Consider the following 12,998-nt stretch of genomic DNA (forward strand, 5'->3'; position numbering starts at 1 on the left):
TGCTGTTACAATATGGGGAGCTCAGCTGGGTGCTCTGTGATGACCTAGAGGGGTGAGGTGGGGCATGGGATGGAGGTTCAAAGGGAGGGTATGTGGCTGATTCATGTTGGTATATGGTAGAAATCAACACAACACTGTAAATTATTCTCCAATGAAAAATAAATTTTAAAAATGTTTCATAAATGAAAAAAGGGAATGCTCTGGAAGAAGGAAGTTTAGGGTGGCTATAGGATTATATTCTCTAAGTCTCTGCAGTGTTGGGTTTATTTGTTGCAGCACCTCAAAGTTAACCTTAATTCAATTATTGCACATGTGTACATGTGCTCAGCTGTGTCCAACTCTTTGCAACCGCATAGATTGTAGCCTGCCAGACTTCTCTGTCCATGGGATTTTCCAGGCAGGAATACTGGAGCAGGTTGATATTTCCTACCCAGGAATCAAACTTGCCTCTCTTGTATTGGCAGGTGGATTCTTTACCACTGTGCCACCTGGAAGCCCAATCTCATTGGGTAGTAAGAAACAAAACCTGACTTGAGAACTAGAAGACCTGAATCTTATTTTTTTTTTTTCAGGAGCTCTCTTTTTTTTTTTTTTTTTTACTTTGAATTTCACCTTTCTTGACCCTAATCTTATCTGTAAAATGAAGGTGTTGGATTAGATCATTTTAAAGGTTTATTCCAACATTAATAATCCTTGGTATCTTCTTTCTTAAAAGTATCTCTTTATGAATATCTAGCGATATCCAGTGGTGGTTGTATTCGATGAAAATTTCCACCCAAGCAAAAGATTTGGAATGTGACCTCCATCATGACCTTTCTTTTGCTTCTCCTCATTTCCCTCTGCCCACACCACCTGTCCTCTATTCCTTCCTGATTCATCTCATCCACCAGCCAGAAAACCTGAGGTCCAGAAAACCTCAGTCATTTCTTTGAGCTTAGCTGCTGCTGTACGCTTCCAGCTGAAATTCCATCTGGAGCTAATGTTTGAGGCCAACTCCCCCTGTGAGAGCTGTCTTTTTTTCTGTTGCGCCTCTCTGCCCTGCACCCCAGGGGTGGTTTGGGCAGAACTGGCCACTAAGGACAAACACTGTATTTTTTCTTCCCCAAGTCAGAGCTCTTTTGGAATCAGGACGCTCTTGATAACTTCCTCTGCGAATGTGAATCTGTGCTAGGCACTGTATTCGGTGAGAAGGACCCGGCCTTGCCTTCATGACACTTACATGCAAGCTTAGGTACTGTCACTCAGTCAGAAAATGGTTAAGCTTTTTATTTCATGGTGCTTTGAAGTCTAGGAAGTGTGTTTTTATAGTAACTCAATTCATCTCTAAAATAACTCAGTAAGAGACCCCCTGCCAGTCCAGTGGTTAAGACTCTGCACTTCAGATGTAGAGAGCAGACTTGTGGACACAGTGGGAGAAGACAAGGGTGGGATGAATAGAGAGACTAGCCTTGACAAATATATACTACCGTGTGTAAAATAGATGGCTAGTGGGAAGTTGCTGTATAACACAGGGAATTCAGCCCGGTATTCCGTAACAACCTAAAGAGGTGGTATGCGGTATGGCAGGGTCAGAGGGAGGCTCAAGAGGGAGGAGATATATGTATATTTATGACTGATTCACATTGTTGTAAGGCAGAAACCAACACAATATTGCTTACAATAACCCTCCAATTAAAAATTGAAAAAAAAAATTTAAAAAGACTGTTTCCAATGCAGGGGACAAGGGTTTGATCCCTGGTCAGGGAACTCAGATCCCTTATGGCACATGGCCAGTCTAAAATAGAATAAAATAGCTCAGTAAGTCTGATGTTTTTCTTCTCATGTGACAGGTGATTCTCCTAAGAACACATCATAATGGGCAGAGTTAGGGCTGGAATCCACATCTTCTAACCACAAAATCTGCACTTTTTTCCTTTTCCCTTTCATTAATGTAATAAATATCTTCTCTAGATCCATGCCTAGATCCTCCAGGCAGGACCCTGAGCACCCATGAAACCTGGCTCATGTCTTGGTGTATAAATGATTGGTTTGTAATATGCCACCCATCCTCCCAACTGGATTGGAAATGCATTGAGAATAGAGTCTGTTTCTCAGATATCCTTATGACTTAAAAAGTTTGGTTTATAAGTTAAGTGTGTTTTTTTCTATAGCACCAAAACCTTTCACATTGTGTCATGATAATAGTAACAAGGACCGGTTATCTGTCGAGACAGTAAGAAGTTGCTTTTGGGTGTGAAAACTGGGAGGACTCCCCTTTTCTTACTGCCTCCCAAATACCTTTCCTATGTGATTAAAAGAAAAAATTGCGGCTATTATGGGTCTTTGTTGCTGCATGTGGGCTCTCTCTAGTTGCGGCAAGTGGGAGCTATGCTTTGCGGCAGTGTGCCAGCTTCTCTTTGTGGTGGCCTCTCTTGTTGGGGAGCATGGGCTCCAGAGAGCATAGAGGCTTCAGTAGTTGCAGCATGCAGGCTTTAGGAGTTGTGGTGTATGGGCTTAGTTGCCCCACCGCATGCAAAATCTCCCCAGACTAGGGATCAGACCCATGCCCCTTGCATGACAGGTGGATTCTTAACCACTGGACCACCAGGAAAGTCCCCAAAATACCTTTCTTAAGTGGTAGTGCAAACTTTCATGTCAAGGCATGTAAGATTTCAAATTAAGTCCCACATCGACGTGAATTCACTAGTTTGTGAAAGATTTCTCGTAGACTCTCTTCCAAGATCAGGCTTGGGAAGCAGTTTGTGGAAGAGCTGCACTCGAGACAGGGTGAGGAAGAACCACAGAAAGAGAGAATGAGGACATGAAAAGTGGCTTCATGCACTCATGCACTCAGGAGGTGCATGATGTGACCTGGCTCTTTGCCTGGTACCAGTCTTAAAACTTCAAAAAGCCCTTTTCTGGGCTTGCAAGAAGCTGGCTTGAGTGGTGAGAGAAAAGTAAAGGTGGGTATTTAAGGCACTCTGTCCCCGATCTGAAACAAGCAATTCGGGGCCGCATGACTCCAGAGTGAAATCAGACGCAGAGCCTGGGCTGTCACTCTTGCTGCCTCTGTGAGTTCCCTGTGCCAGGCTGTGCTACTTCAGCACCGAAGACAGCGCCTCGGGAGCTCCTTGACTCTGAGCTGGGGACTCTGTGGCTGTTTACATTGGGGACTTCTGTCTGATTCAGTGTTCTTGGCAAGCTGTGCTGAAGATTGGGACCTGGGGAAGGCTCAGAATCGAAGGAACTAACCCAGATTCCCTTAAAGTACATTCTTTGGGCTCTCTTTTCTTTTTCCAGTTGCTTGAGGCATTTATCTAATCTTTCTTCCCCATTCTATCAGAAAGAAAGAAGATGGAGTCCTATAGCATCTCTTTCCCCATCCCCATAACTAATCTGGTTTTTTTCTGGTCTAATTATGCTCTTTTTTTCCTTGGACCCCTTGCTGTTTTCCATGCAAGAGTTGTCTAAACTACCCTGGAATTTGGGGAAAGCGTGGATAGGCACTAAAGTATAACTGACAAGACAGCAGAATGCCTATTTCTTTTCCACTTTCCCAGGTGGTACATGGACATTTTGCAGTGCCTTAGATCAATGGGTATGTTCCCACTAGTAGGAATTTCAGGCTCAATTTCAGGCCAAGGTAGAAGATCCAAGAATCTTCAGGGCCTCAGAGATTTCTACCTCTACAAGAGGCTGCCCTGGTTATAGTTCTAATTCTTCACCAACTGTGAAGATTAGAACAGGTCACTTAACTTCCCAGAGCCTCAGTTTCCTCAACTATAAAAAGAGGGTAACAACAAAAACCCATCTTAAGTAAAAATTAATGGGATCATTCATGAGAAATCCTGTTGTTAACTGCAGAGTACTACCCAATAATTAATAATAACAGTCCCTGCAAAACCACTGATAGGGAGATATCGGCATTTCTGGTTTCCAAACCCCAATGTGGGCTGTGAGAATGTCAAACAATGCCTGTCAGAGAGGCACAGATAGTGATGCCAGGACAATTCAAAAGGACACTTGCCATCCTACCTTGAGTTGGCCATTGTCTGTGAGCTTGGCTTTAGTCCCTTCTGTATTTGAATTTTTTTTTCTTTCATTAACTTAATAAGCCAGGGACACTCACACTGACACCCTTGATTTATCAGACAGTCACAGTGCTGCTGGAAACAGCTAGTGACATATCCCTGCCTCCACCCCACTTCCCACTGGCAGTTACACATCCCAGAATCTTGCAGAAACCTATGGGTTTTTATTTGTCATTGCCCACGTGCTCCCATCCACCCCTCAGCTACCTTCATGTCACTTCCACTCATTGCTGCCACATCTTTCAGATAATTTGACCTTCCTATGGAGTTCCTGAGAAAGACTACTCTGAGTTTTCTCTAAGAGACGGTAAGCCCTAAGGCTGTGGACAATGCAATTCCTGCCTCTATGCTCACAGAGGCGTTCAGGCTTTGCCAGTCCTAGGGTGGTTTGTACAATGATCATGCTTGGTTATCTACACCGACTCCACTTCCCCTTCTTTTCTAACAGAGCTGCAACTGGGTTCACCTATCCTCCATTCCCCATGTAGCCATGTACCTGCAGAAAGCTGACCTTGCCCCCCAGCTCAGGGTAAGCCTGACTGTCCTCTCCCATGTGCCAGCGGTTAGTGCTGTGAGGTCTCTGGAAAAGGCTTCCTTACCGCTAAGAGATGGTGACATGTCTGGATGAGATGCTGAGAACTGTTGCTGCCAAATTGCTACTGGCCTAATATTAAAGCCAACAGCATGGATGACAGAGAAGTGAAAAGAACCTAGGTTCCTGGTGACATTGCCATGCTAGCAAATCAATCAATTCTGAAGCCTGCATTTCTTCTGGCCTTCCAGTTTTGTGAGATAGTCAAGCTCGTTGTTGATTGAGCAGGGGTTTCTGTTACTTGCAGCTAAAAGCATTCTTTTTTTAATACACTCAGTTGCTGGTCAGGAGGTAAGTCTAGGTCATTTGTAAAAGATACAGTGCACACTTGACCTGCCGTTGAGCTCCGCAAACAGTACTCCAGATGAATTTACTGAGCTTCTTAAACCAACAGCATTTCACTTACTCCTGCCAATCTCAGCCACGTGTTTCCAATGATGTAAGCTGGCAGTTGTTAGGAGACATATTCTGTAAGTTTATGGATTCTGTTTTCTTAGATATTCAGATTTGTTCTTAATCATAGCTGATTCTATTTCTTCTGGATGCCAAGCTTCATCTTCTAACTCAATTGCTTGATGTACATAGTTTTTTTTTGTTTGGGTAGGAGAGATATCCTTTGGTTACACAGAACAAGGAGCCTACCAGGGAAGGAGATATTTGTCAAGTAGCAAGACTCTTTTCTCCTTAGAAGCCAGTTTGGGAGCCCAAGATTCTATATATAAAGGGTTGCTGGAGGCCATATTTGTTAATCTTCCTTGAAGGACCATATTAAGAAGGTATCATGCCCACCCTTCTAGGCAAGACTCTTCAGCTGACAATCTGTCAGTTACAACAATGATTTCTTCCCAGCTCTGTATATTGTCTAACTCACAGGGGTGGTAGAAAGTGGAGGAAGCCATTAAAAAAATGTGTGGTTTTTTTTTTGGCCATGCCATGCAGCATGAGGGGTCCTAGTTCCCTGACCAGGGATCGAACCCACACCCTCTGCATTGGAAGTGCGGAGTCCTAACGTCTGGATCACCACAGAAGTCCTGGAGGAAGCCATTTTTACAGACTGATTCTTTACACTCATAGCTAGATGACTGATGAGCCCCTAGATGGAAATTAGGGAAGAAAGACAAATGGGGAAACAGGAGGACACAAGCAGCTGTAAGGAGATTAGTTTCATCCGCCCAACAGATGCAATAATATAACCCGGTCAGAAAATCATATTGAGGGCCTCCCAAGTGCAAGTGTTGTTGAGGGGGGCCACTGAGATACTTTCTCTATCTTTGGGGTTTCATAGTCTAGCTGAAAGATGGTATAAACAAGCAAAAAGTTACTTTTAGCTGTAAAATTAACTGAATAGAAGGTAAGAATTCAAGAAAAAGAAAATGGGAATAATTGTTCTGGACAACAGAGCTATCACAAAAAGACAGATCACTAATTTTTCAAATTTCCAAATGAAGTGTATAGATAACAATTGAGAAGAAAGGGAATTTGGGGCTACAATGACTAAGAAACTATGAACAGTATGAGAATACTTTCAATATCATCCCTATCATAATTACTATGACTACTGCTGCTCTGACAATAAGATGCTCTGTAACTTGAGCATCTACTGTGAAGCGATACTTGGCACTTCACTATCATCACTTAGTGTCCACATTAGCATTTTAAGATATTGTCCTCATTTTGTAATAATGAAACTGGGAATTAGATGCCTAGGAATTTTAAGGACAGTTTCACTGAGGTGTCGTTCACATGCCATACAATTCACTCATTGAAAGTATACGATTCAATGCTTTTTAGAATATTCGCCATAATGCAACCATCACCACAATTTCTGAACATTTTCATCACTCCAAAAAGAAACCACAAGTCCATTAGCCCCGTTTCTCCCCAGATTCCCAAGACTTTTGCTTAAAAATTAAAAAAAAAAAAAAAACTTTTGGCCACACCGCATGGCATATAGGATCTTAGATCCTTAATCAGGAATCACGTGGTATCTTAGCTCCCCACCCAGGGATCGAACCCACAACCCCCTGCATTGGCAGCATAGAACCTTAGTCAATGGACTACCTTTGAAGTCTCTTGCTTAAGGATTTTGAACTCAGGCATATTGGGCACTAAAGGATTTGTTAATGCTTGCAACTCTGACATTAATAGAATATTACTTAGCCTCCCAAGTCCTACTAACTTTGAGATTAATTCTGACAAGACAAGGAAGTAGATAGTTCAGTTTAAATATGAGGATGAATTCCTGAATGAATGCTTTCTAAATAGTGCCTAGAGTGTTCAATTTTCCAATGTACTGAGATATTGGAAGTTCTAGAATTGCATTTTTGTCCATTTCTCTCTTCTACGTTTATGTGCTGCCCAAGGCAGAGACTGTTGGAAATTTCAAATAAAATTTTCTTGGCAGTGTGGGCTGAGAGCTGAGAAAGATGATTCATAGATGACTAAACAAACAGTGCTTAACACCCTTGGCCTTACCTTCAAGCAAGGAAATTGGTTACTGAATAGCATGCTCTACAAAGGCAAGGGCTCTTTCTCTTCTCTCATCCCTGAGTGGTTTAACCAAGTTAGAAATCTCTAACCAAGTTAGAAATTGATCTGTCGGGAGTTCAGAACTCTGTTCTGTTCTGAACTCTGTTCAGAACTCTGTTCTGTAGGAACATGGATCAACAAAACTTAAGCCATAGTGTGTAAGTATAAAATCCTGGAGGGCTGAGACATGGGATCCAGAACTGAATGTTAAAATATCTGAACTGCAAGGACGAGGATGTTGAAACATTAAGCAAGGACCTGGATTCTTTTCTCTTTCAGTTTAAGGGCTTTAAAATTTTATTTAGTTTCATTGCACTTTAAAAACCCTCTCAGTATTCTGTCTTTTGCAGACTCTTTGTGATCCCATTGTAGCCCACCAGGCTCCTCTGTCCATGAAATTCTCCAGGCCAGAATACTGGAGTGGGTAGCCTTTCCCTTCTCCAGGGGAGCTTCCCGAGCCAGGAATCAAACCAGGGTCTCCTGCACTGCAGGTGGATTCTTTACCAACAGCTATCAGGGAAGCCTCTGTATTCTGTCAGGTGCAATATAAGATGAGTAAAGAAAATATCTTCTTGTTTCTAGAAACAGTGACTCCTAAAAGTTCTCCTGTTCCTGCTCTTTTTTATCTTAAACTTTCATTTATTTTTAAAATTTGTTTATTTTTGATTGGAGGACAATTGCTTTACTATATTGTGTTGGTTGGGCTTCCCACATGACGTAGTGGTAAAGAATCTGTCTGCTAACGCAGGAGATGCAAGAGATGTGGGTTTGACCCCTGGGTCAGGACGATCCCCTGGATGAGCAAATGGTAACCCATTCCAGCATTCTTGCCTGGAGAATTCCATGGACAGAGAAGTCTGATGGGTTACAGCCCATGGGTTTGCAAAGAGTCAGACATTACTGAGCACACAACAGTATTGTGTTGGTTCCTGCCACACATCAACATGAATCAGCCAGGTATACATATGAGGATCTGGACTCTTCTGATATCTCATTTAAGTAACCTAGAACACGAAATCAGAGTGTTGGACTTCAAACGGGTCCACCAGACTGTTTTTGGCCCTGAGATGGAAAGACTATTAAGTAGCTTGTCTAAAATCACACAGTTTTTCAGTGGAGGAAGAGCTGAGCTTTAAACCCAAGTCTGTCTGATTCCAAAATGCATGTTCTTTCCACTATGAAAGTGTTAGTCACCCAGCTGTGTCTGACTCTTTGCGACCCCATGGACTGTAGCCCACCAGGTTCCTCTGTCCATGGAATTCTCCTGGCAAGAATACTGGAGTGTGTTGCCATTCCCTTCTCCAGGGAATCTTTCAGACCCAGGGATCGAACCTGGGTCTCCTGCATTGCAGGCAGGTTCTTTACTGTCTGAGACACCAGGGAAGCCCTCTTTCCACTACATCAATATGCTAAGAGCAAGTAGTCAGGAAAGAAAACCAAAGACCCAGAAGAGTGAGCAGTGAACAAAACATACTCTGAGCATCCCGGAAGGGGTAGAAACTGCTCCTCTCCTGGCCACAGGAAAGGTAGTCCCAATCTCCAGAGGCTATTTTGAAGGTGAGGAGCTGAAGTTTGCTCCTTTCAGTTTGCTCCATCTCTCCGGTTTTCTGTTTGCTCCTCTGGAAGATGCAAGGTAGGTGATGGAGAGGCGGGGAGGTCAGAATAGGGCTCAGAACAGGAAAGTCCCTCTCATCTCTAATAGTCTCCAAACCTCGCAGCATATTTATTTCTTCATCTTTTAAACTTGATGGGGCAAACCACGGGCCTCACATAAATTCCCACTTTCATGTAACATTGCCAATGGTGTGACATCTTTATTTTCCATGCTGGTAGGAAAAAAATGAAGAGGAACAAGTTCAGACACATGGGCGGGGGCCGTGAGCCTTCCTCTAGTCTCACCCCGCAGAGAACTGCCCCGGTCAATTCTCTGGTTTCTTTTCTGAGGTCCTGCAGAGAAGAATGAGATCATGTCTGAAAAGGGAACTAAGCTTCTTGGAGCAAGAAGCTAAATAACTCCAATACCCACAAGTGCCATTATCTGGCTTCCATTTCGAATCCTGATTCAAGGACCTGATTGAGTTTATCTTTTAAAAGAACTGGTCAGCTCTTGAATCAAAGAGTTGAGTCCTCTTCTTTTCCTCTTCTGGGTTTTTGAATGGTGTTGAGAGCCCCTACTGCCATGGCAACAGGAGATGTGGAAAACCGAATCCGAAATCGTGGGATGGAAAGGACCCTGTGGAGAGGGCAGCCTCTGAGGGACAAGAGAGTCCTCATCCTGAAGGTGGATGGGAAGCTGGTCCTTTGCTTCACCCTGACATTGTCCTCTGTGGCGAAGATTTTAGGCACAAACGTTGACTGGCTCTGGTGTCATGCAACCCTCAGTCTGAATGCCAGCTCTGATATGCCAGCTCTGTCACACTGGCTGTGCGACACCTGGCAGGCTGATTAGCCTCTCTGAGCCTGCACTGTAGGGCCTGTTGTGTGGATTGTATCAGAGGATAAATCATTGGGTGCTTGGTACTTATTAGATGCTCAATAATTAGCAGTCCTTGTGGCCTGTTTCAAGTGTTAGTTTCTTAGCTCTTGTTCCTTGTGCTCTGCTGGCTGACTCTAAAGATGTGGTTCCATCCATTCAGAAGCATATGGGTACAATCAAGCTCCTACATGACAGGCTTACTTAGATCTGGGAGGATCAGGAGAAACCTGCCTGACATTCTCCTTGTACACCCGGCTCTTCTCTGCTCAAGTAGGGATGATGATGGCGGGGAGAGAAACTTGCAGGCAGAGAACCAGGAACCAGAAAATCTGCCTCCAGCCCCGGCACACACAGACACTCCGGGCCAGTCGTTTCTTCTCACTGGCTTTGAATATCTGCTCTGTCACCTGGGTTCCTGAGGCCTATAACCTATCGCCCAAGCCTTCTCCCCTGGGCGAGTCCAAATTGGGTGTTGTCTGCCAGGCCAAGCGCAATCTCTAGTTGAATCACCATCTCTCCACAGCTCTGGAAAAGTTAGGAAAGGACAGCCATGTGCAGGGGTGAGGAGGGACGAGTACATAGAAAACCAAAGCTGCTAGATGCCGTGGCATCCTCTGCCTTGGGCGTTTTGTCAACAGCTGGGCCATTGGTCACCTACCAACAAATCCCCATGAATCAGGAGAGAGGCTAGAGGGGCTCAGAAGCTCACTGCATGCATCTGGGCAGGTTGCTCCATCTCACTGGGTCGCAGAATACGCATCTGTAAAATGAGAGGGTTTGATCCTTTCAACTCTGCTGCTCTGATTACGTACTTACAGGGAGGATGCTGCCTGGGTTCCAAGGGTCAGGGGGCAGCAGCCTGGAACTCCCAAGTGGGGCTCTCAGTTCTAGCTTCTCCGCTGCTGGAAGCCTGCTCAAAGGGAAAGGCAAAGGTCATGGCTTGAAATGAGGTTTTCTTTGCCTCTCCTGTGATTTTCTTCGGCTCTCTTACAAGCCATGGAGGAGAGAAAGAGCTGATGGGGAGAGGAGTTCTTCAGGAAGCAGGCGTGGTGCATTGAAGGGGACTCCCTCTCCCTTTCTCGTTTAGGATTACTGTTTTTTTCTCAATAAATATTTATTGAGCACCTATGATGAACTCGGTACTTGTTCACATCAGTATACAAAACACACAAATCCATGTCTTTGTAAAGCATATGCTGTAGTGCAGGGAGACAGACAGTAAAAAAATAAAGGTAGAAAATCATACCTGAACAATGTCTTCTTGACGATAAAGACTAGAAGAGACACGGAATTAAGGTTGTGACTGTGGGGTTTTGATAGAGGGCAGTGGTAATAATCAAAATAGTTGACTTCTGAGGGAAGATTGATACAGGCTGGCCAAGCGGAGGACAATATTTAGAATATAGCTACATTTAATACGCACAAAATGCTTTTTAATAATGATATTCATTAGCGCTACTTGTTTGTTAATAATTAATAAATGAGCCATCCTCCGTTCATCCGTTCTTTTCTTTTGTAAAGTCTTCAGCAGCTTTGGGGTGTCCCCGGCTGTCCAACTTTTATTCTCTTTGTCTCCCTCCTCTCACGGATGTTCTTGTTTCTTGCCAGGTCACCTGGGCTTTTTCCATCTCGAATCTTCCTCCGGTCGCGCCCCTCCTCCACACCCCTCCCCCCGTCCCGCTCTGCTCTAGCTCTCAGGCCAGCCTGTCAGTTTCAGTCCGATGAGGGCAAGCCGAGTGGAACAAGCCGGTGGATGGGGGAGAAGACGACGGGAAGCCTTCGAGCAGTCGGATCGCATAGCGAACTCCCCCGCCGCGGCTCGGGCGGAAGTTCCTCCGGCTCGCGTTTTTAACGTGGTTGGGGCGCTGGGGACTGACTGTACCGCAGTTGAGCGGGGAGAGCCGGGCGGGGACTGTGATGGTCTCCTCTCCTTTCTGAGGAAGAGGGCCACCTGGAGCATAGGCGCGCCACGGCGAACCCCTGCTTCTTCAGATTGAGAATAAGGGTAATGATGCTAGATTAATCATCATACTAGCTCAGGCTACTTGTGAGAGATCAGTTTTAAAAGTAGAAGACAGGGCTTTGGTAGGTGCTGTGCTAAATCTCAAGATAGTCTTCCCGATGCCGAGCAGGCGGCTCTGTGCTGGGTTCCCAGGGGAAGAGCGATGACGACACCACCTTATGACTTCCAGGAGTTTGTGTTTCCCCATGGGGGAGGAGCGGGGAGGCGTGCCACTCCCTGTGGCAGAATGCAGGCTGTTTTAAAGCCAAAGGGAGGGTCTGTCCTGGCTGGAGGACTAGAGACCACCCCTCTAGGTATTGCACTGGAGTAAATGTAACTGTGACCAGAATATGTTCACATTCCAATGATGACTTGGATCGAAAAGGTACAATTGAAGGACACGTTTAAATATGGGATGGGCCTCAGTTTCACATAAGGAATTTGGTGACCTGACATGCTGGGTATCGCTCAGGATGCTGAGCCTGGTGGGATGAAGGCAAAAGGGCTGAGAATGTTGTTAATGCTGGGAAGAAGCCCTTTCCCTACCAGAAGGTTCACGCCTCACTGATGATCTTTGCAGATGCCGGTCCTTCAGACTCCTTGGTGAATAGCCTGTGTTTTTACATTCTGTTCCAGCAAAACACTTACAGGCAGGCATGTTTGTCATTTGTTTTTGTTCCTGAATCACCTACTTGTGCTCTGTACCCATTTTCCATTGTTTTATTTTTTGTATATTTTTTCTTTGTTGGGGCATTTAATATATTATGACTAATACTCTTTTTCTGACTTGCTGCCAATAATTTTTCAAGTTTTCTTGTCGTAATTTTTTTCTTATGCCTTTGAGGGTACAGTTGTGCACAATAAACTGCACATAGTTAAAATGTTCGATTCTGTGAGTTTTGAAATAGGTATAAACCAGTGAAGCCATAATCATAATCAGATTAACATGCATTTTTGTCACCCTTCAAAGAGTTTTCGGACTTCCCTAGTGCCTCAGATAGTGAAGAAAGTGAAAACCAAAGTGAAGGTGGCTCAGTCATGTCTGACTCTTTGAGACCTCATGGACTATACAGTCCATAGAATCCTCCAGGCAGGAATACTAGAGTGGGTAGCCGTTTCCTTCTCCAGGGGATTGTCCCAACCCGGGGACTGAACCCATGTCTCCCTCATTGCAGGTGGATTCTTTACTAGCTGAGCCACAAGGGAAGACAGTAAAGAATCTGCCTACAATGAGAGAGGCCTGGGTTTGATCCTTGGGTCAGGAAGATCCCCTGGAGAAGGGAATGGCAACCCACTTCGGTATTCTTGCCTGGAGAATTCCATGAACAG

This window comes from Ovis canadensis, chromosome 2, assembly GCF_042477335.2.
Source record: "Ovis canadensis isolate MfBH-ARS-UI-01 breed Bighorn chromosome 2, ARS-UI_OviCan_v2, whole genome shotgun sequence".
Lineage (NCBI taxonomy): Eukaryota > Metazoa > Chordata > Mammalia > Artiodactyla > Bovidae > Ovis > Ovis canadensis.